Source organism: Odontesthes bonariensis, chromosome 3 (assembly GCF_027942865.1).
Source record: "Odontesthes bonariensis isolate fOdoBon6 chromosome 3, fOdoBon6.hap1, whole genome shotgun sequence".
Taxonomy (NCBI): Eukaryota; Metazoa; Chordata; class Actinopteri; order Atheriniformes; family Atherinopsidae; genus Odontesthes; species Odontesthes bonariensis.
This window is the reverse complement of record NC_134508.1, coordinates 30340593-30355238: the sequence shown is the minus strand read 5'-3', so window position 1 is coordinate 30355238 and position 14646 is coordinate 30340593. Positions and strand designations below refer to the sequence as shown.

Below are 14646 nucleotides of genomic sequence, written 5' to 3'. Positions count from 1 at the left end.
TACCTTTTTGGCCATCAAGAAAAACACTGTTTGGTTCAAACGAAATACCTCACATCACCACAAAAACACTATGCCCACATTGAAGCATGGTTGTTGCAGCACCATGCAGTGTTGTTCGGAGAATGGCGGTTGGTGGTAAATACAGGGAGATTCTTCAGGGAAAATCTGTTTCAGTCTTCCAGAGATTTGAGACTGGGATGGAGGTTCATTTTCCAGCAGGACAACAACCCTATACTGCTAAAGCAAAACTCAAGTGGTTTAAGTGGAAATGTTTAAATGTGTTGGAATTATGGAACGACATAAAGATTGCTGTACATCAGAGGAATCCGTCCAACTTAAAGGAGCTGGAGCAGACTTGCTTTGAAGAATGGGCAAAAAATCCAAGTGGCTAGATGGGGCAAGCTCATAGAGACTTAATTGCTGGAAAAAAAGTGCCGTGGTGTGCAAATACATATGCATGTTATGTTTTTTAGTTCTTTTATTTCTTAGAAATTTAGGAAAAACACCAATATGCTCGCCAGTGTATATTTGAATGTTAAATCTATCAAACAGTAATAATACAAACAAAATTAAAGTGTTAAACAACACCTATTTTTAGTCTTTTTACATCTACAGTGCAGTCACATCTTTATTGTTTTGGTCTTATTTGTTGGTACATTATTGATAAAACTGCAACTGTTATTGCATAAAAAACAAATGTAATATAGACAGAGAGTGAAAATATAGGGACATCAACACAGCTTCCCTGGCCAGATGGTAGATGCACTGCAGACTGTCATCTGGCCTGTGAACTACACCACGAGGGTCACTGCAAGTCCAGCAAGTTATCGTCAACAAAGCATGAGCTTGTGCATTTGTGTGTGTGTATATGGGCCAGTTTCTCAGTATGTGCAGTAAGTCTGGTTTTGATTAGTGCCAAAGGATTTAAAGCTAGTAATATCACATCCTGGCATGGCACCAATGACATATTTTTTGCAGCTTCAAACTCTTTGAACAGCAGGTCCTCTGTATGGAAGCTGTTAATTCACCTCCAACAGCTTTTTTTTTTTTTTTTTTTTTCTATAAACACTAACACAACTGCAACCAGGTGACAGTTATCAAAATTGGGAAGAACATTTAAGCTTGCTTTTCCAAACTTTAAAACTATTAATAATTACAACACAGCATGACCTCTAAAGTTAATTAATTAACATAGTGTATCTTGTTTCCTTACAAAGCACAAAAACTAGAGCTAAAAAACAAACTGTTGCACTAGAGGCACCATAACATCATGGGAACCTCTGCTGAAAAGAAAGTGATTTTTTTAAAATTGCTAGCCCTGTTTATTTTAATTGGTTTATTTATTTTTCTTTTGAATGGCATCTTAAATAGTATTTCATATGCACGATTCTCCAAAATCATGTAACAATCTTATAGGTTTATTTCATGGTCACCAGTTTGATGATTTATTTTTCAGAAGTCATGCTCTGTCAGCCACTTTGGCATTATGGATCCATTTTTATATATGCAACAAATATTGCAACCCCTAAACGTCTCTTGAAATAAATACAAACAATGCACATGAACCGAGAACCAACCACTGAGTAGTGGTTTCACTGGAAACAGTGTGTTGGCTGCATCCAAATTTTTCATCACAAAGATGAACATAAGATAGCTGTTAAGAACATCAGAAACTCCAATGACAAAACAAATCCCAGGGTTATAAAGTCAAAGATCTCAAAATCCCTGTTTCAGCTGTTTTCACTTTTTCAGTTCATATATCATAGTTGTAAAAAAGTTTGACATCAGGCAAAACACAGCTTCAGGACGACATGGGATAATCTGGAGGAGTTGTTTCTTCCCTCGTCATGTATTGCACATTGAGTCAAGCAAGAATCCATGAGAGAGGGGCAAGGAGATTACCGCAACTCCAACAAAAAGTTAAGACTAATTATTATAAAAACCTTAGACATATATGTATAAAAGCAAAGTATTTCTATGATGATGTGCAGAAACCAAAGTAGAACTCTTTTGGAATGGATTGCTTTAGTTTGTTTAGAAACTGCGCCACCTCTGATATTGGAGGCAATGAGTGTTTCAAATAAATGATGAAAAAGACAATTTTGACGGAATTTCAGAGCAAAATGTATTACTCAGAAGCACGAAATGACTGTTGAAAAAGAGAATTAAGAGTGTTTTAAACTGGCTAACAATGAGTCATGACCTAAATCCCACTGAAAACCTTTCGAGAGGTCTGCTGTTGCAAAAATGACTCCTGCAAGCTTAAAGGAGCTTGAACACCAATTGAAGACAAAGTCTGATTATACCAGTAGAAAGGTCCAAGAAGCTATTAGATGGCTAGGGGGAACATTTAAAAGTCAGTGTAGAGCCAGCAATGTGTACCAAAGTACATTTTATGTTTGTATCTAATATTTCACTGTATGAAAGTCTGCTGCTAAAGTATTTTAATTACATTTGAATATATTCACAATTCTTCGCTTGCTGTCTTTCTCACACCTGGTTCTGTAAGGACTACACAACCAAGGCATAAAATCTTAATTACTCAGCTTAACTATCAATTTCAAGTCTGTAGCCACACATTAAACAGACAGATGTCTAAGGGTTGCACCAGCTTTCTTTGATCTTACTCTTGCTAACCATGAAAGCTCATTTTACAAACTATTCTCTTGAGAAACATTTTGAATTTTAACAACTGAGAAATTTGTATTTCAGATGGAACTGCTAAAAGAAAACTTGTTACTACTGTGTCATAGGCAACTATTTTCAAAAACAAACATTTAAGAAAATGCCAACATGGCCTAACAACAGTCTTAAGCCCTGTGCCCTTGAGCCTGACACTGAACCCCATAGTGTATGGGCTCACTCATCACCCTACATGGCAGCATTAGAATGAAATGTTTGTGTGAATTACAAGTGTACATCCAGAATAGTTTTCTAGTGAGAGCTGCTTTAGGTCGGTGGTTCAACTCCGGCTTCCTCGGGCTACATATCGAAGCGTCCTCGGGCAAAACACTGAACCCCACGTTGCAATACCGATGCATCCATCAGTGTATGAATGTGTGTGTATGAATGGGTAGAAAGCACGTAGTTATGTAAAGACTTAAGATGTGCTGTATGAGTGTGTGTGTATAGGTGAATGTGGCATGTAGTGTTAGAAGCACTTTGAGTGGTCAGCTAGACCACTATACGCTATACAAGTACAGTCCATTTACCATTCCATTTGCTGTGTAAAGTGTTCAAAGATAAATTATACAATGACTGCAATATCCACTTTAATAGGTTATCTCTAAAACCCTTTACTTGTTCAGACTACAGCAACAGTTTCTTATATTGCATGTGACTGAAGAAAATTTTTGGGGGTATTTTTTTTTCTACCAATAATTATTAACTATTAAAAGCTAATTATTCACTAGGAAACTTTAGCTACCATTAGTGTAAACTCATCAATAACATCTTGCTTTTATCCTGTGTTTACTAGGATGTGTCTCATCCTTCGAAACCTTAATTCAGGCCATGTCACCTTCATAAGTTTGGAATGATGCTCAGAGAGCATGATTTACTTTAAGGCTAGAAGTAAATTCTGCAGGATATCTAGCTATTCAGATTCTTTCAGGTCCTCTATGAATGAAATGAACACACATACACCTATTTCTAATTAAAAACACCTCAGAAAAACATCCTCCAAGATGTATCAGATTATAGCCTGTAGTACCTTCAGTCCAGAGGTGTCAAGTAACGAAGTACAAATACTTCGTTACTGTACTTAAGTACACTTTTTAGGTATCTGTACTTTACTCCATTACTTATTTTTCTGGCTACTTCTGACTTCTACTCATTACATTTTCACACAAGTATCTGTACTTTCTATCCCTTACATTTTCAAAAAAAACAGCCTCGTTACTCTTGGCTTCAGTTTAATGATTACGTATTTCACGTCATGTGCGCCATCCAATACAGATCAGTGGCGCCATCCACACCTAGTGAGAACGAGTGTAATTGGATGAATCATATAACGCAAACACTCATTGGTTAGGCTATTCGGCAAATTTGTGCTGACACACAAGGAAATCGTCAATTCGTCAGAAGCAAGCAGGTGTTCTACAAACTGCAAACGCGAATCTGCGCGAAGTGTGTGCCACGCCACAATGTCGGATTCAGAAAAAGATGGCGAAATGTCTGAAAGGTCGGACACAGGCGAGAGCGTATCGGGAGATGGAGACGGAGACCAACAAGACCTTCCTCATCCTTGGCCCTATCTCAAAGAATTTTTCGAAATAGTCGGGTGCAAAAATGACTCGTGGAAAATGCAATGCAAACCGTGCACACCGAAGACCCACGTGTAGAACTAATCAGTTTTCAAATTAAGCTTGCAATTCATATAGTGGCATCTACCTTTTTGTGTGGGTTTTTAAAAAAAAAATGTATTATTTTTTTTAATTTAAAGGTTACTTTATACTTTTATACTTTAAGTAGGTTTTGGAGCACATACTTTTCACTTTTACTTGAGTAAAGAGGTCAAATTGATACTTCAACTTTTATCAGAGTGTTTTTAAACTGCAGTATCTATACTTATACTTAAAGGGATAGTTTGGGATATTTGACATGAATCTGTATGGCATCACCATAACCAGTGTCGTGCATTCAAACTGACTTACCCCCGACAGTGTCCTGTGAGCCGAGTTCTTGTCCAGTGTTGGTCAAGGCGAAAGTAGTCCGGCTTGTTTGCTGGGGTCAAGAAATTAGCGTGTTTTTCTTCCCAAAACAGTACGTGTGCTAAAGAGTGATTTATTTCATCACAAAAACCGAAGCCGGCAAAAGTCACTCCTCGTTATCACTTGGGCCCTATACTGTCTCTCGTTGTGTATCAGTGCGCACGTCATTCTGACCGCGAGCTGTGCGCACTAGTCTTTCTGTTCTTTGGCAGTGCTCAACACTTACTCTGCAGACAACTGGCCATCGGGTCCAGCTGGTCTGGGACGCCTCTTCTAGTTGATCTTGGGAACATGGAAAAAAGTTCTCAAGACACCTGCATTCAGGAGTGCAGGGAAGTCACCGTTATTTGTGATGCAGGCAGCAGCTGTCCCGCCGACATCCTCATCTATGGAAAGGTTTTGTATCTGGGGCATAACTAAATCCCACTCGTGGCAGCAGTAACATTCCACCTCTGTCTGCATTACTTCGCACTTCAAACAAGTGCACCAGGATTTGTCGGCCACCCTGGGTATCGCAGCTCCAGCAGTGGCTCCAGCTTCTGTTTCCATCACTTCTCTGTCCACCCTCTCTCTTTCTGCCCGATCTAAGTCCATTTGGCGAACTTCCTCCTCAGTATAAACGGGTTCATAAAGATACCCCCTTGGCTCTGAACGGAAGTCAATATGTTCCTCGTCGCTCTCGTAGTCAGACATCTTCCCGAGCAGTAAACAAAGTGAATCGACTCGTGCGCACAGCTCGCGGTCAGAATGACGTGCGCACTGATACACAACGAGAGACAGTAGGGCCCAAGTGATAACGAGGAGTGACTTTTGCCGGCTTCGGTTTTTGTGATGAAATAAATCACTCTTTAGCACACGTACTGTTTTGGGAAGAGAAACGCGCTAATTTCTTGACCCCAGCAAACAAGCCGGACTACTTTCGCCTTGACTAACACTGGACAAGAACTCGGCTCACAGGACACTGTCGGGGGTAAGTCAGTTTGAATGCACGACACTGGTTATGGTGATGCCATACAGATTCATGTCAAATATCCCGAACTATCCCTTTAAGTAACAAATGTGTGTACTTTTGACACCACTGCTTCAGTCACATCTGATGGCAGATGGTGTAAACAAAAACAAACTAATATCATCTTCAGATTTGATTCTCCATTTGGATACGAACTCTGATGGTTAAAGACCTGACACAGGACCAGACATATTAGGACAAGTCTGTGAGGCCACTAAGCTGACTGACTCAGCAGTTTTTGACAGTAGCGTAATCCAGAGTACAAGAAACACGCAGCCTGCAGTAAAACATGATAATATTGAATAAAACCATACACACACGCACGCACTCGCTCGCTTAACCGTTTTTGCCAAGCTCAGTTATATAAAGTGCAGATTGCCCTCAATGTATAGAATGTCATATATCAACACATTTATATAACAGGATATTGTGTAGTGATAATGTTTTACTCACTTACTTGCAACATATATAAATATATATATATAAAACAAAAGTTTTTAGTGTGCATCTCTCCCGTTTTTATTCTCAAAAGGAAAAAAGAGATGTGTAGCATTTTTTTTACCTAGGGCAGCACATGCATGACAGTGGATAATAGCCAAGCAATTAACCAGGCTACAGGTCAGTTTACTAATGGCATTTTTAACACTTTTTGAAATAATTCAAATGAAGCTTTGCAGACCATAGTGCCTCATAGCTTATGGAATAAGCAAATAAGACTCACCATCCCGTTGCCAGATGACCTTGCTGCCTTTCTGTGTGAAAGATGGCTCTAAGGTCCTTCAGGTTGTCTTAATAATGCCATCCAACACTACTTTCTCCAGGTCTGTGTCTCTTGCTTGACTCCTGAACAAACAAAACATAGCCTGGAGTGAACTTCTTTGTTTTCTGCAGCTACAATGAATAAATTCCCCAGTTAGATTTTTTAATGGGAGTGTACGGAATGGAAGGGTGGAGGTGGAAAAGGGGGGCAGGAAATTTGCCAATGCAACGTGGAGAAAAAAGGTGAAGACCAAAGATGAAAAAGGATAGAGAAAAGGAGACATTAAAAAAATCTTTGGTCTGTGTGGAGAAAAAAGGGAGTGTTATAGAGCAGGTGCTAAAGTGGTTTTAAAAACGCCATCGTTAACTGCAATCTTCATCCGAGCTACAAGGTTGACAGTGCAGGATGCTTCAGTAAGGATAAGGCGGTGGAAGAGGAGGAGTCTACGGTCTTCATTTAATTATCTCCTACCCCACTTCACCATCACACACACACACACACACACACACACACACACACAAACCCTGAGGCCCAAAACACACACACATGCATCAGGGTTCCCTTGAGATTGCAGTGCAGCTATTTGACTGTTAATTACTGTCTGACTTGAGTCTAATCACACAAACTTTATCCTAATGATGACATTAAAAAAAGAAATCTACTGAAGCCCAGTTGCCTTGTAACTGTGTCCAGATTACAAGCCTCAGACTCTCTGAGCAAGATGAAACTGCAAGATTTCGGCTTCTTAAGTCAGTGGAACATTATTTATCTCCTCACTAGCTAAAATGGAGGTCATTTGAACTGGGCAGATGTTTGTTCAGTTACCAGTTTGTTAGCCATAGCATTTGTAGATACATATGCTCATGTACTTGTATTAACAATTCATACAGCTAATTGCGTGACACAAAACAATTCAATTTAATAGCTTAACATCTGCTTTTGTAAAACATAAGTAAAACATAACATATGTAAAAAAAAATGTTTTAGCATTTTCAAACCACTCAATTGTTAGAAAAATAGAGTAAAAAAGTAAAAAATATAGAATGACCATGTAATTTGCATTGCTAAAACCAAAACCTGGAGGAGTCTAAATATGCAAATGAGTCTGGAGTAAAAAGAGAGTGCTTGCAGAACTTAATGAGCTGTTGCACCTGGTTAATTAAAAAGGAAATATGGCCCCAACAAGAGAGTTGTCAGTAAAAACCACGGAAAGCATTATAAAACTTTTTCAAAAACCTAATTCGACTGGCAACGTGGTTGTTCCTCGTTAACTGTGTCTAAAATTTGAAGAAAGTGTAAGCAAAATGGGATGTTGTTAAAGGGAAACCAAAAGGTTGACAAAGAAAGACATCAGTGTCAGGACAGAAAATTCAAAGTAATATGCCTTGAAAATAGAAAATGCACACAAAAGAAATGTAAAACAAATGGGTAGAAACAGGAGTCAATATTTGTGACCAAACTATAGGAAATAGCTTAAGGAAGCAGGATTTACATAAAGAAAAACTAAAGGTAAACAGGGCCACTGTGGACTTGATAGAAGCAGTTATGGACTGTGGATGATTGGTGTCAGTGATATTCAGTGATGAAAATGTGCACTGGATAAAAAGATTAAAGAAAATTGCAAAGAGTTAAAGCCAGATTTTTTATTTGATGCAGGTTCAGTCAGTGGGGTTACATGGCACTGTAAAGAATCGGATTAAGGGCTAAATTACAATAAGACTGAGTTATTAAGTTCATGTATACACCAAGAAATTGGATCGGATCGGATTACTCGCGATTGGATTAAGACCCTGAGATAACTCGGTTGATTAAAGTCAAAATAAACGTGCTTGTAGACGGTGAAGCACGTGGTGAATTAGACTTTGCGTTCTGCGCATGCTTGAGATTTTTTCCCGGGGTCGTGACCCTGAAGTCAAAGGAGACGATATTACTGTTGTTGTCGCCATCGGAGAGAAACAAACAACGCGATGGAGAATGCACCGTTGTGCATCACGTATGTGCAATAAGCAGCTCATCACAAACAAAATGTAGAGGGACGTAGCTTCATGTTGCTCTTTGTTCGACATCTTTCTCGAATGTCTGAGTTTGTTGTTGTTGTTGGTGGTGAAGAGGTCAACAGGAAGTGGCTCTATTAGCAATAGTTGAAATGGGTACAGCGCCACCTATCGTACTGGGGTATCACATGCATTTTGCCAATGATTCCATTTACTCACCGCCATACATACTTGGATAATTGCCCTTGCTCAAATAAGGAGCATAACCCAACTATAGCTATCATCGAATTAATCTCATCATGTAGACCCACTGAGTGAAACATATAGTGACGACTGCCTGAAGAAAATTTCCATAATCAAGCTGTCAGAAAAGCCTAAGGAGGTGCAACAACTGAGATTTTAGTTTTTTTGTTTGTTTGTTCTTGATTCCCTTCATTTTTCAAAACAATTGAGTGATTCCTTATTTTTTCCTTTACTTCATCTGGGGAAAAAGAAAGCTAAACAACAAAGATTACAACAATTTCATAAGAAAAGAAACCGGGGTATGGTTTAAAAAAGCCAGAAAGTTCAGCTTTTACATAAAATTGTTTTGTCACATATATGGTTTTGCATCTCTTTGCCAAGGAATTGAGTTGAAAATTAAATTGAGGCTTAAGAGAGAATGTTTAAATTTTTCAGTCTTGAGTTTACATCTCTGCAGCCTTATAAATAATAATATCCTAGTTTGCCAAGATTTTCTCTTTCATTTTTGTTGTTTTGTGTAGTTCTGATAAACTGACTTTTCATGAAAACAAATTTCAAACTAGAAGACTGTGATCTCGCAACTTTAGTAAATGCTCACAATAAAATAGGACTCCTAAACAAAAAGAAACCTCAGATCTTCATATCATCACATCACACCCACCTTTACATTCATTGAATTAATCATATGGGCCACTTAAGAGCATATGACACAGTCCTCTGTGAGGCAGCCATCTAAAATCCCATGCATCTTTCCCACCTCCCGATGTGTATGTTTTGCTGCATAGTGAGGCTCTCAGGGTGTTTTACACTGATTCCCAGGAGGCACGAGTCTATTTATACAGGATCTTAAAACAGGATCGTCATACCCCCTCCCACCTCCCAGCCCCACCCCTACAGCAGCTTTAGGTGACAATGCTGACACACTGCCACATGATAGTCCAATCTAATCTTTAAATCGCTCTGGTAACTTCACGTCTTTGGGTGAGATGGGGCAAGCTAACGGTGGGACGGAACATGGTGGGTCTGCAGAGATATGATATGATCCTTGAACACATAAGGAAAACACACACACAAACTCTCATGCACACTTAAACACTCTGTGCCGCTCCGCCCCACCCTCACAGTACTATGGTGAAGCCTCATGTATCTGTGGGTATTAACAGATCAGCACAGAGCAGCAGCCACCCTGCTTTTAAGTCGTTTCTTGAGGTAGTGCTTCAGAAGCCTTCTGCAGAGGAGGATAAACACATAGCAATCCCCCAGGCACAGTGCCTCCTCTGCTTCACTCTGTTTTTGCTTCCCCCTCCTTCTCCTCCTTTCCTCGTTTATCCCTACTTTCCTTCAATCCCTCATTACTTCTATCCCCTTCTTTTCCTCTGTATTTCAAGCTTTCTGTTGCACTCTTTGTTCCAACCTTCCTTTCGCTCTTTTTATGTCCCCTTATCTTGCTTCCCTCCCATTTTGCGTCTATTCCCTTCTTGATCTTTTGCCCTCATTCTGCTGTCTTTTTCCAGACCTCTGTAATAAGCTAAGCTTGTAGCTCATTGCCAACTAGAGTAAGAAAGTGACAGTTTACGGTGCAACCTTAGCTCTACGAACACAGGCTAAGCTCTCAAATTCCTAAGACTCATCTTCGCAGCCCAGGGGGCCATACTCTCTTGATTAATTACTCTCCAAGTCCTCAGTGAGTAGTTGATCATCAAAGAGACCAGCTTATTGACAATGGTCTTACATAACCCATTCCTTTGCAAACATGGATCATTTTCTTTTTTTTCTTTTGAGTCAAAAATATAAAGACAAAGATTTCTCTCATCCTCAGTGGTACTGTTGACACAAATAGTAGATGAAAACATTTGCTATACTTTAAAATCACTGTATAAAGAATATCTACATGACAACTGTACTTATAAAAAATAATATGTGAAGCTAAGTGAAGTAAATTCTGTAGAAAACAGCTGCTGATTTGCCAGTGAACAGGTAAAATTCGAATAAAAGCTTAGGATAAAAGCTTCTGTGTGTGTGTATCTTGTATCAGTTGAGCTACGCTGACACAGAGCTCAAGAATCATTTATTTTATGTTCCTTTACTTGTCATGGATATGGCATAACTGAGCTTATTGAAATATTTGTAAATAATTGAGCAAAAAGGTGAATCAGAATGATCTTTAGGTATTTTAATGTCTGAATGAATAATGATATAATTCAGTTACTGAATGTATTTTACAGCAGTGTATGTGCCTACGTCTTGCTCAGCTAACTGCTCAGCTTACTGTGTGATACATTCTACATGTTCATTTGCATACAGAGTGGGTCACTCAGGATGCATGTGGCGATGCCTGGTGTGAACACACATACTTAGAGCTGCCCACTTGGGACCGTATGATTATACTACAGTCGAACATGACCTGGTAACATAAATGTCATGTTCGGTCCGTACAGTTGAGTTTTGGTTTGTGGTTGGTCATTTGATTTCTGGGATTCAGGTAGGTAGGTTATTGGTTCATTCTTGGTTTGCTGATGTTCTTTGCCATAGTTCAGCTCCTCCTGTACACTTAGTTAGTATCTGCTTAAGTTTTTGTGCATTCAGTTTACTTTTCATTCGTTGGTTCTGGTCAGTTTCTCAGTTTGATTTTCTCTGCTGTCACTATGCCTTGATGTCCTCAGTCACCTTTGTCTTGTTTCTTGATCACCATGTCAGCACTAGTTCCAAAAAATAAAAAAAGTGTGTCAAAAAAGGAAAATTCAAAGAGTGAACAGTGCTTTTTGTTTTGTAACTATTTCACATGTTGCCATGTGACCAGTTTGTTTTTGCAAACATGACATGTTTTTTGTGTTTTTGCTTCATATAGCTTTTTCCTTGGCCAGTAGGAAAATGTCCTGAATGTTTAAGATTCAAGATTCAAGAAGCTTTATTCATCCCCCGGGAAATTGCTGTGCAACAGTTATGGTACAAAAGGGAAAGTACTTAGTATGACTTAGTAAGATATACAAAATTAAGTTATTGGTAAAAAGTTATTCTACTCATTGTGAGTTGTCAAAATGAGGTGTAATAATAAAATACAATTATCTGATTTTTTTGGATGAGCGTTTTGGGAAGCAGACTTTTATGAAATGCAATTTTTATGAAATGCAATTTTTATGAAATGCAATTTTCATGAAATTGTCGGTTTTCACTCAGTGTGTTGTCTCATCCTTTAGTCCCCTGGGGTACATGAAAGATTCTGCAATACTAAAACATTGAGCAACTACTGCAGTCAATATATCTCACTGACACTCTGCCAAGACATGGAGACAGAATTAGTCGAATATGTGTAAAATCAGATTCCTACAGAGAGTTTATTTCTTTTTGGGAAAAACAAGATATTATACAATATTTTGATCTGTTTATTGTGAGAATGAAAAATGCTGATGTTATTCCTAGAACCACATAAATACTGTGCTTGAAATGATCTCTGTTAGTAAGAGCAGAGGAAAATACTGACAAATGAAAGGAGGTATAACTTGCTGTGAGTAATCCTTTCCTAAAACTAGAGAGAGAGACAGTTGAATAAAGTGACACAAAGACAAGCATTTGTAAACAAAATGACAGATGAACATGAGGACAGACTGACAGTCAGACTAGGGAGGGCTAAGTAGGTTGAATCCAAATTAAGCTGATCAGAGCTCACTATGAGATAATCTAGTTATATGGATAAAGAACTTCCCTATGGCTAGAAACACACCAAGTTATAAAGATGTGTGTGTGTGTGTGTGTGTGTGTGTGTGTGTGCACGTGTGTGTAAATGTGGAAAAAAGAGCATGCCCAAACTGCTTCCCAGTGTTGCTATCTGTTTATCCGTATTCAAATATACCCATAGACTCATGAGCCTTGAAAGCTTTCTTAACGGCTAACGGTTTTCAAACAGAATCTGACTTCAAAAGCCTGCTCAAAGGAACAGAGATGTATTGATTTGTGAGGCAAAACTATGCTAATGACAGACACGCAGTCACATCTGACAGTGTTACAATACAGCAAGCACTGTGTATGTAGGCCTGTGCTGTGAATGAGTAACAAAGAAAAAAAAAACTGAACCCTGGATGCTTACAATGAAGGAATCTGAAGGCCTTGTCTTGCAGTCAAGTGCATTTTGCTGACAAGAACTTAGTCTCCATGTCCCCTCGAAAAGGATGAGTCACTGACAATCAATACAAAATTGTTCTCAGTAATCACATGTATCTTTAGATGCACATTTTCTGTCATAATGGAATTGGTGTGTTCCACTGGCCTTTCTACAGGTCTTAACTCATACACTATGGCTTTAAAGGGATAATCCGGAGTAAAATGCACTTTAGGTCAATTTACGGGATGTTGGGAGTACATACGTTGAGTTGACATCAAAATCATTTAATTCTGATGTGTTTTGAGAATTTTGATTTGACCGTTTTCAGCCAAAAGTCGTTAGCCTGGAGGAGAGTGGGGCATATGGTATCGCCGCTACAAAACGCTATTTTTACACCTCTTCTACAGCTCCAAACAACATAACACTTACGTGGTAGTGAGTAGAGGGTCCCTAAATCCAAACAGAAGTGTCCCGAGGTCTTCATGTGGTCGGATAGAGAGTCCAGAATGAATTTAAAACCAGCCAGTCTCTTTCCGGAAATGCTCCTGCTGCAGCTGGCATCTTCAGCGTAAAGTCCGTATAGTAGAGAGCCGAGTGTGGAGTAACACGCTCTGGAAATTCACAATTTCGTTGCCGTTTTTTTTTACAAACATAGTCCAGTATTTCTTTCGAAAGTGAAATGAAGTTGTATGCAACAGCAAAGCCTAGCTTACTAACAGGTTGGAATTTTATAAAATGTCACGTGACCTTACGTCTCGCGTGACCTAGCCTCCTGTTTACGGAAGACGTCTTTTGCGTGACTGGAGTGACCATCACAGAAGAAGGAGAGGTGTGTGAGCAGATTGTTGAACAAACAGCGGAGCAAACTTTTGGAGTTATGGTGCGTGTTTGTTCCTATCCTGGCTTTCGAAAGAAATACTGGACTATGTTTGTAAAAAAAAACGGCAACGAAATTGTGAATTTCCAGAGCGTGTTACTCCACACTCGGCTCTCTACTATACGGACTTTACGCTGAAGATGCCAGCTGCAGCAGGAGCATTTCCGGAAAGAAACTGGCTGGTTTTAAATTCATTCTGGACTCTCTATCCGACCACATGAAGACCTCGGGACACTTCTGTTTGGATTTAGGGACCCTCTACTCACTACCACGTAAGTGTTATGTTGTTTGGAGCTGTAGAAGAGGTGTAAAAATAGTGTTTTGTAGCGGCGATACCATATGCCCCACTCTCCTCCAGGCTAACGACTTTTGGCTGAAAACGGTCAAATCAAAATTCTCAAAACACATCAGAATTAAATGATTTTGATGTCAACTCAATGTATGTCCTCCCAACATCCCGTAAATTGACCTAAAGTGCATTTTACTCCGGATTATCCCTTTAACAGTCACCCTGTCTCAACCATAGTAAATACCTGAGGGAGATTTGGACCAACTTGTTTGACTGCACCCGGCTACGCCATTACCAGAATATCAATGTAATCACTATGTTTTGTAAGAATGGTGTTTTATTCATCCACTAGAGTTCTGCCGACTTGTAGATGGTCTAGTATGCATGCTCGCTTGAGGCTGTTTCTAACTTTCTAACTAAAAGAGGTGTTGTGAATGAGGGCCCATGAAAATGTCTGATCTCTAGCCAGAACATGAAATGCTACATTGGTTCAAATCACTAAATGTTACAGTTTCCCAAAAAAGGCTTGAAAATCATACAGTTACTACATTTGCCTTACTGTGCTCCCTACATAAATGCAGCTTAAAGGTAGGATAGGAGATCCTGGATTTTGAGTCCAGCGAAGCTGCATTTTGAAAATACACAGGTAAAAAGTCCCAACCC

At 39.2% G+C, this 14646-nt stretch overlaps 1 protein-coding gene across 2 annotated transcripts in view; it reads right to left on the bottom strand.

Annotated features, from left to right (window-relative positions):
* cdh22 (cadherin 22) overlaps positions 1-14646 on the bottom strand; it is a 173819-nt gene that overhangs the window by 105780 nt on the left and 53393 nt on the right. Inside the window, exon 2 of one of the 2 annotated variants that reach the window (XM_075461520.1) lies at positions 6443-6564. The exons of the other annotated variant lie outside the window; for it this stretch is intronic. The gene's annotated coding sequence lies outside the window, so the exon portion shown is untranslated. The remainder of the gene's footprint in view (positions 1-6442; positions 6565-14646) is intronic. 2 annotated transcript variants of the gene reach the window in all.